General features: G+C 46.8%; 1 long non-coding RNA gene across 2 annotated transcripts in view; it reads right to left on the bottom strand.

Moving 5' to 3' along the window:
• Positions 1-747: 747 nt before the first annotated feature.
• LOC112414256 (uncharacterized) overlaps positions 748-8,807 on the bottom strand; it is a 15,654-nt gene continuing 7,594 nt past the window's right edge. The window contains exon 3 of one of the 2 annotated variants that reach the window (XR_003006114.1): positions 748-1,731. This is a non-coding gene — a long non-coding RNA (uncharacterized LOC112414256). Of the gene's footprint in view, positions 1,732-3,170; positions 4,194-8,807 lie in introns of those variants that run through there. The other variant, XR_003006113.1, reaches the window with a different exon arrangement.

An 8,807-nucleotide genomic window follows, 5' to 3' on the forward strand; every position in this document is an offset into this window, starting at 1 on the left:
TAGAGATGGGCAGTGGTACTGGTTGCATGGCAACAAGTGTACTTAATGCCACTGAACCATACACTTAAAAATGGTTAGAATGGTAAATTTTATGTTTATTTTACCACAATAAAAAAAGTAACACATTTTGGACTTTGTCTTGAAGAAAATGAAATGAAAAGTTATGGAAATAGATTCATCTTATATTTAACCAAAATAAGGAAATACAAATAGTTCTGTGATGGCCGTCATGTTAAGTGCTACAGAGAAGTGCTCCCTGGAGTTGGGAGAGAAGAGAGCAGGTGAACCTGCTCGGGTTGGTGGGCTTTGGGAACTGGGCAGGGCTTCCTCAAGAGAATGGCATTTAAACCAAGCCCTGAAAGAAGAGTCAGCTTGGTGAAAGGGGGGTGTGTGTGTGTGGAGGACAGAACACTGCAGACAGAAGGGACAGCAGGGGGAAGACCAGGGGCAGCAACGGCCCTAGGTGCAGTCGAGGAAGAACAAGCCTGTGTGCGGAGCAGAGGAGGAGGCAGAGTGGGGAGGGAAGGTTGGTCTTGAGGGGCCTTGCAGAGGATTTCAGGCTCCTCGAAAAGCAAATGGAAGCCACCCTTAAGGGATTTTTTTTTTTTTTTTTTTTTTATGGTACACGGGCCTCTCACTGTTGTGGCCTTTTCTGTTGTGGAGCACAGGCTCCGGACGCACAGGCTCAGCGGCCATGGCTCACGGACCTAGCCGCTTCGCGGCATGTGGGATCTTCCCAGACCGGGGCACGAACCCGCGTCCCCTGCATCGGCAGGCGGGCTCTCAACCGCTGTGCCACCAGGGAAGCCCCGGGATTTTTATTTTTAATTTGCAAGCCTATTGGTTTAGTTGAGATTAAGTAGAAAGGGAAGGAAATTAAAGTTTATTGAGGGATTGCTCAGTGCCAACTAGCTCCTTACCATTCAGCTGTCTCTAAGCATAACACTTGGCACAGACAAGATGCTCGGTAATGATCCAAATGGTTGATGTTCCAGATGAGGCTCAGGGAGGTGAAGCCATTTGACTCAAGGCTGTACGGCCTGTGGGATCCTGGCCTCTGTGCTTTAAAGGGTCCTTCCCTGGACGCCCTGGAGCTGTGTGCCTCCCCACATGACCCAGGAACTATGCCAACCTAGAGCCCATACCCCCTTCCAGACCAACCACAAGTACAGAAAACCCACATTTCCTTGCTCAAATGGCCCCAGCTCTCTTCTAGAGTCTCCTTCCTGGGTCCCTCCTCCCGAGAACACTGGTGTTATGTTGGGGTGGCCAAGGGGCAGCTGTTGGTGGGAGGGCCACTTAGGACTTGTGACTGGCATGGCCCAGCAGGTAAACACGAGGCTTCCTGGTTCAGGGCAGAGCCTGGGCGGTTAACTAGTTTCCTGTTGCTGCTGTTAAAAATTATCACAAATGTATCTTCTTACATTTCTGGAGGCCAGAAGTCAGAAACAGGTCTCAGTGAGCTACAATCCAGGTGTCAGCAGGGCTACACTCCTTTCTTGAGGCTTTAGAGGAGAATCCGTTGGCTTGCCTTTTCCAACTTCTAGAGCCCACCCATGTTTCTGGGCTGGTGGCGCCCTCCGTCCATCTTCAAAGCCAGCAATCCCATCACTCCAAACTCTGCTTCTGTCGTCACATCTTCTCTGACTCTGACTCTTCTCTCCCTTTCACTTCTAAGGATCCTTGTGGTTATGTTGGGCCCACCAGGATAATCCAGGATAGTCTCCCCATCTGGAGGAGAGGTCTGGTGATTAGCAATCTTAATTTACCTTTGCCACGTAAGATACCACATTCACAGGCTCCAGGGATTAGGCTGTGGACATCTTGGGAAAGAGGGGCATTATTCTACCTACCACTGGTGGGAAGAGAAGCAGGTAGGTTGAGCTAGTTTTCCTTGTTCTACCATATTCCCAAGAACTCTAAGAATTTGAAATTCAAACCTAGACTTCCAGGTCATTATGAAGGTATGTTTATCAAAGTAGGAAAATAGAACAGAAACTGTATTTAAATGGTTTATTAGTTTATTTGATAACTTTTAGATATTGAGACATGTGGTATGTGGGCCTCCATTCGCACTCCTGCCACTGGCCCTACAAATATTAGGGGTAGACCTAACCCAAGGTCACATAACAAGCAAATGTCCAAATTAGAACACAAATTAGAACAAATCCTCTGTTATTTCCATCACACAGGGCACTTCTTCAAAGAGAAGTAAGGCTACCACTGTCTTACTCAGTTTTGATGCTACGTAATCTATCTATCTGCCTCCCTGGTGGTTATAAAGTTGTCTATTTTTGAACCTCCTATCCAGAGCCTAGCTCCCTGAAGCGGAAGCTTCTGAAGCTGTAAACCTCCTCTAACTAGTTTCCAATCTGCTCATAACTTGCTCATACCATACATTGTCCTAGGTGGATACCTCTTACACAGACCCTCCTCTTGGTCATTCAAGTTCTCGCATTTATGGTTTCACCAAACAATTAATTAGTGCCTCCACTGGGGATACACAGATGGTTTAGTCACTATCCCTGCCCTCATGGAATTCACAGTGTAGTAAGGGTGCCGGACAATGAAATAGACAATGATAACCCTAGGTACAGAGATGGGTGCATTGCTAATCCGGGCAGATCTGGGGCTGGGGTTTCGTAGAGGCTTTTCAGAGGAAGTGGTTCTCAAGCTGAGTCTCAACTAGGCCAGGAGGCTGGGGGCTAGATTTTTGGGTTGAGAGACCGGCATGTTTATAGGCCCTGAAGCTACAGTGGGGCAAGTTTGGGGAATCCCAAATCAGTCAGGCTGACTAGAACAAGGAGTGGGAGGTGGGAGGAGGCAGAACTAAGGCTTAAAATACGAAGAGCCCCAGACTGACCCTGCTAGACCGCAGGCTTCATGAGGGCCCTCATGCTACTCCTTGCTTAGCCTCCGGGCTGGCTAGGTGTCTGGTACACAGCAGGTGTTCGATAGATATCTGCTGAAAGACTGAATGATGTGGAGTTCCTGAACACCATACAAAGGATCCCTGGAGGCAGCACTTCTCAGCCCGGCTGCACACTAGAATCACCTGGGGGAGCTTTCAAAACTAAAAATCTGGGGCTTCCCTGGTGGCGCAGGGGTTGAGAGTCCGCCTGCCGATGCAGGGGACACGGGTTTGTGCCCCGGTCCGGGAAAATCCCACATGCTGCGGAGCGGCTGGGCCCGTGAGCCATGGCCGCTGAGCCTGCGCGTCTGGAGCCTGTGCTCCGCAATGGGAGAGGCCACAACAGTGAGAGGCCCGCGTACCGCAAAAAAAGAAAACTAAAAATCTGGGCCCTACCCTAAACCATTTCTCTTACTAGCTTATTAGCTCCTTGAGGGCAAGGGTTGTATCTCATTTCCCTTGAAACTACTCAGTGCCCAGCAAGTGCCTGGCTCACAGTAGGGTTCAATATATTGTCTGGAGGAGGAGGGGAAACAAAATGTAAAAGGGCCACCCTAGATGCTTTCTCTGAATCTCTGGATATGGGGACTTGGTGCATTGGGATCACCTTTAAGATTCCCTGGGTGATTCCAGTGTGCAGCCAGGGCTGAGATCAGGGCCGCAGGCCCCACACCATGGAAATGTCCTACCCAGATCAGATTGGCAGGACAGATACGCTCTGAATTGACAGCTCTGCAGGAAGTGAGGGGGGCTGAGTGCAGAGGTGGTGGTGTTGACGGTTTAGTGATCCAGGCGAGAGAGAATGAGAGCCCCAACTAAGGCGATGTGAGAAGCAAATGGATTTTGAGAGAGTTAGGAAGACACAGTCAATAGGATCTGATGACTGGGGTGGACAGGTGAGAATCTAAGATGCTCCTGACTTCAGGTTTGGAAAACTTAGGTGAGTAATGGGGCTGTTTCCTGGAATCTGATATGTTGGGCAGACGCAGGTTTAGGAAGCATTTCGTGGCCCTGTAATCCTAACGGGGCTCTGTAAACAGCTGTCTACTTTTTTGCTGGCCTTCTGACTGTTAAGCCCTAGAGTTTCCCTAATCTTTTCCATCTTGCCTCAGGCCCTCCCTGAGTAGTTCTAGCTCCTTTCTTTCCTTCTTTACCACCTTCACCATCCACTTGAGGGCGGGATGGGGGTGGTGGGCACTTCTTCCACAAAATCTGGCTGATGGTACGTCTCTTTAGTTCTTCTCCTCCCTGCTGCCCCAAAGACACACTCTGGGCCTGTTTTCTTCAAAAAAAAAAGTCAAATCGGGGGAATGGTATAGGAATAGGGGGCAGCAGGGAGAAGGTTTCCCTTACTGTTATCAAAGTAACACTCTTAAGAACATTTGGAAAATACTGGGGAAAAATTTTAATCATTTATATCATGCCCACATAAATCCAGTCACTGCCATCATTTTGGTGTGTTTTCTGCCCCCCTCCTCTTTTTAAACTAGACATAAATTATTTTGTTATGTCCTTTTTACAGTTGTAATCATACTGGTGAAACAGAACTGATTTATAAAAATAACTAAGCAGCTTAAGGGGGACAGCTTGAGAGTGGTGCATAGAAAGCAATAGAAGAAATATACCCAGTGGAGGCAAGGGTGTGGAAAACAGGCCCGCGTTAGGGTGTTGGTGGGAATGTGCATTGGTAGAGCTTCTGTGGAGGGCAACTTAATATCTATCAAAATCTCACATGGACACGACCTGTACCCCATAATTCTACTTAGGGTTATCCTGTAGAGGATATGGTCAAGTGCACGAATTTAAGTGAAAGAGAATGTTTGCTGCCTCAATTGTTTCTTTCTTTTGGACCTGCACCCCTGAATAGGCTCTGGGCTCTCCCAACCTTGGCCTCTTTGGCAGGTGTTGGGGGAGCATCAGTTTGAAAAAAAAAAAGTAAGGAAAAACGGGAGACAGATGTTTATAGGGAGATAGATTAAACAAACTGTAGTGTGTCCATAGAAATGGGAGACCATGCTGATCTGGATAAGTGGGGTGGAATACTTTGCAGGATGGTATGTGGTATCCCATTTTGGTATTAAAGGCTAACACAAAATGTCTTGGAAGGGAGCCACTGAACTGTATATTGGCGAGGTCCAAGATCTGGGAGGTGGGGACTTGTTCTGAAGATGCTCCAGAGACCTGTCAGCATTGCACTGAGATTCAGGCTCTCCAATGAGGTGACTGGGTTCCAATCCCCGTTCTGCGTCTTACTGCCTGTGTGAACTTTGACAGGTCACGAACCTTTTGTGCCTTCATTTTCTCATGAGTAAAATGGAGAGAATAATCATTCCTATCTCATAGGGTTGAAGTGAGAATTAAATTTTTAGTTCATGTACGACCCTTAAAAGTGCTTAAGTATATGAATGTGCTTAATCGATATTAGCTAAATCAGAGATTCCTGAGTTTGCATTCCAGCTTTGCCACACTTTGGGCAAATTTCTTAACTTCTCTGAGCCCTGGTTTCCTGCAGGGTTGTAAGGATCTGGGTTAATGGTATGTAAATATCTTGCTGAAGAAATCGTCTCCCGCTGTAGTTCCTGGCCCTGTTGCAGAGGTGGTAATACCATTTTCTGGATCTTATCCCTGGGAGTGGATCTCATTCAGTCTTCAATTGAGGGGGAGCACACTTCAGGGCTAGAGGTAATGGAAGTCAGTGCAGCAGCCCCAGTGCCAGAGGGTGGCAGAGTGGGGGGGATGTGGTGGAAGGAGGGGTTCGGCTGCTACTCAGCTCCAGCCACATGTAGACTGGCCAAGAACTGCTAGATCTTAACTGTTTTTCGAGAGAAGTTGTGAAATCTCCTGGTTTTTAACTCTTGGCAATCAGCTCAATTTTGTAAACACTTTGAGGGCAAACAAAACACGGCAGCAGGCCATATTTAACCCACGAGCTGCCAGTTTGCTGTCTCTGCTCCAGCCTTTCTATTCTTGGATTGGCAAAAGATTTAATAAGTGCCCTGCTGTACCTGTACTCCTCAGCGCCTGATCGTGTTTACTGTTCTGCAACCTCAGGTCTGCTGGCCCAGTGTTGCTCTCAGGTGCTAATTCAGCCCGGTGCGTATTTCATTGTGGTTTTAATTTGCATTTCCCTGACTACTAGTGAGATTGAACATCCTTTTATGTATCTATAGAAGTATTTTGTTCCTCAGTAGAATTTTTGTTTTAGGTCTTTGGATCGTGCTCTAGTTGCTGATAGTTTTAGGGCTTCCCTAATGGAATTTTTCTTTTGAATAACATCACACCCACTAGGCTGGACTCCTCACAGCTTTGGTGCTGTCTGCACATCTTAGGGGGCCCAGCACCAAGCACAGTGCCTGCTACGCAGTAGGAAGCTCAGTAAATATTTGAACGAATCAAGTCCTGTTTCAAGAGTACGATATTTCTTTATTTTGCAGTTCTCGGCACAAGTAGTATTGATTTAGCTATCGGCTTATTCGACAAGCACAACTCCCCCACTTTGATGAGCAGACAGACAGAGAGATTTGTCTGTGTCTTGCCCCGTTAAAACCAGGAAGTAAAAAGAGGAACTGTCTTGCCTTAAGGGAACAATGATTCTTGTAGGTGATTAGGGAAGTGTTTACTGAAAGAGGTACTGGTGCTTGAGAGAGGGAGAGATTGGAACTCTGATAGCCAACTGCTTAGAAATTATCCTAACATGAGGCTGAGGATGATAAGCCTGAGGTATGAGTGCCCCCTTGATAGTTTGTGTACATCATATTGATACGTGGCATTGAATGTGCCCTGTTCCCCATGATACAGAGGGTCAGTCGCGAAGTGAAGCCTCTTTTATGTTGAAGTGGGAAGAGCATTGTTTTCACAGCCATAGACCTGAATTCCAGTCCCAGTGGCTCCCATTACCTCACCAAGCCTCAGTTTCTTTTTCTATAATGTGGGGACAGTAATAAAAAAGGCTGTCCTTTAAATGAGAAAATGTTTAAAACATCCATTTCTCCTAACAATACTAAGTCTTCCATTTGATTTTTGTTGTGTTTACCATAACTAGTCTGCCTTCCTCCTAGGTCAGAGGGACCTCTCATCTGGTGGGGAGGGATCTAACCCACGTTTGTCTCTGAATCAATCTGCCTGTCTTAGGCAACTCTGTTCCCGGGAGCGATCTTCCTGTGGATTTGCCAATCAAGCCTGGTCTTTGTGGTGGCAGCTTCTCCGATTCTTGGTTGCACAGCGGCTTTCCTAGAGAGTCAGCTCCCTGAGGGCTGCAGGGAGGTCACGCGGTTTGATCAGTGTGGTTCTGCACGGCTGGTTTTGCATCTCTGCTCAGATTACCAACTTTTTGTTTTCAAGGTAGGAAAATACGCCAGCCTCACACCCCTTCAGTCAACACCCACTGGAATTATTTGCGGATGTATTTATTGGTTTGGGGTATCTTGACCAAGACTGGGTGGGGGGTACACTGTAAGCATTGCCTTTTTCCTCATCTCCCCTTCCTTTACCCTCCACTCAAGCCATACTTCCATTTCCTCCAGCACTGCAGACCCTCTCAGACCTCCAGTCCCTTTTGTTGCCTCACCTGGAGTGTCCTTCCACTCACTTTTCACCTGGCAAATTCCTTCCTTCTCAGCCTTCAGGATCCAGGTCAAATGATTCCTCTCTGAAGCTTCCTTTGGCCCTCTAGGCAGATTGAGGCCTCCCTTCTTTATAGATCTCCATTTACTCACTCACTTGATTAGCTACAGATTAATTGAGGGGCTACTGTGTGCCAGGCAGAGGCTACAGAGATTCATTTTAAAAAGAGTCTCTGCCCTAAAGGAGTGCATAGTCTAGGTGGGGAGACCCAAACATGCAGACAGACATGCTAACTGCATTAGGGAAGCACTGAGGGGGAGCATCTCACTTGCATCTGGGGACAGGTGACAGGGAAGGTTCCTGAAGGTGGGGACACCTGAGTCCTAAGAATGTGTGGGTATCCAGGTGGAAGGACTGGCTTGGGCAAAGATACAGAGTAGAGAAATGATGTGGTGTGTGCAGGACAGCGGCAGGCAGTTGGTTGTGTTGGAACATAGGCAAGGGCTAGAAAACTTAGGACTTTGTAGGTTGAACCACATGAAATTGTCATTTTTGTAGGTCAAAACAAAAATCGTCAGATATCATCAGTTTCATATGGTTCAAGCTAATATGTTCTCCTAAGGGTTTTGGATCCTATCTTAGTGTTTCCCACACTTCTGTCATTCTTGAACCACCTTCATAATTTTCACCACTGAGTACCCACTTAATTTTTATGTAAAGAGACTCACTCTTTATTTTTAACTTAAATAAATTTATTTTAAAAGGAAATTTTATGTCCAAATGAAAAAAATCATGATTACTCAACATAAAAAGAAATTAATTGTAAAAAGAAACTCAGTGAAAATAAAACTCTTGCTAGATCCTGTTGCCTGCCTTGCTCTGCCTAAAAATGTCCCCTTCCACAAATAAAAGGAGTCTAAGCAATTGTTAGAGAAGTGTGCAGAGAGAGAGAGAGTTTGAGAGAGCAAACATATTTTAAGAGCCCAGGAGGGTTCATGGCAGTAGGAATTTGGAGAAGATGGAATCAAGAAACGTTTGGGAATGAAAATCACCAGGATTAATTCAATGTCACAGGAGAGAAAAGAGGAATCAAGAATGACTTTCAGGACTTCCCTGGTGGCGTGGTGGTTGAGAGTCCACCTGCCGATTCAGGGGACACGGGTTCGTGCCCCGGTCCGGGAGGATCCCACATGCCGCAGAGCAGCTGGGCCCGTGAGCCATGGCCGCTGAGCCTGCGCGTCCGGAGCCTGTGCTCCGCAACGGGAGAAGCCACAACAGTGAGAGGCCCGCGTACCCGCAAAAAAAAAAAAAAAAAAAAAAAAAAAAAAAAAAA

Source organism: Neophocaena asiaeorientalis, unplaced genomic scaffold (assembly GCF_003031525.2).
Source record: "Neophocaena asiaeorientalis asiaeorientalis breed wild unplaced genomic scaffold, Neophocaena_asiaeorientalis_V1.1 scaffold79, whole genome shotgun sequence".
NCBI classification, from domain to species: domain Eukaryota; kingdom Metazoa; phylum Chordata; class Mammalia; order Artiodactyla; family Phocoenidae; genus Neophocaena; species Neophocaena asiaeorientalis.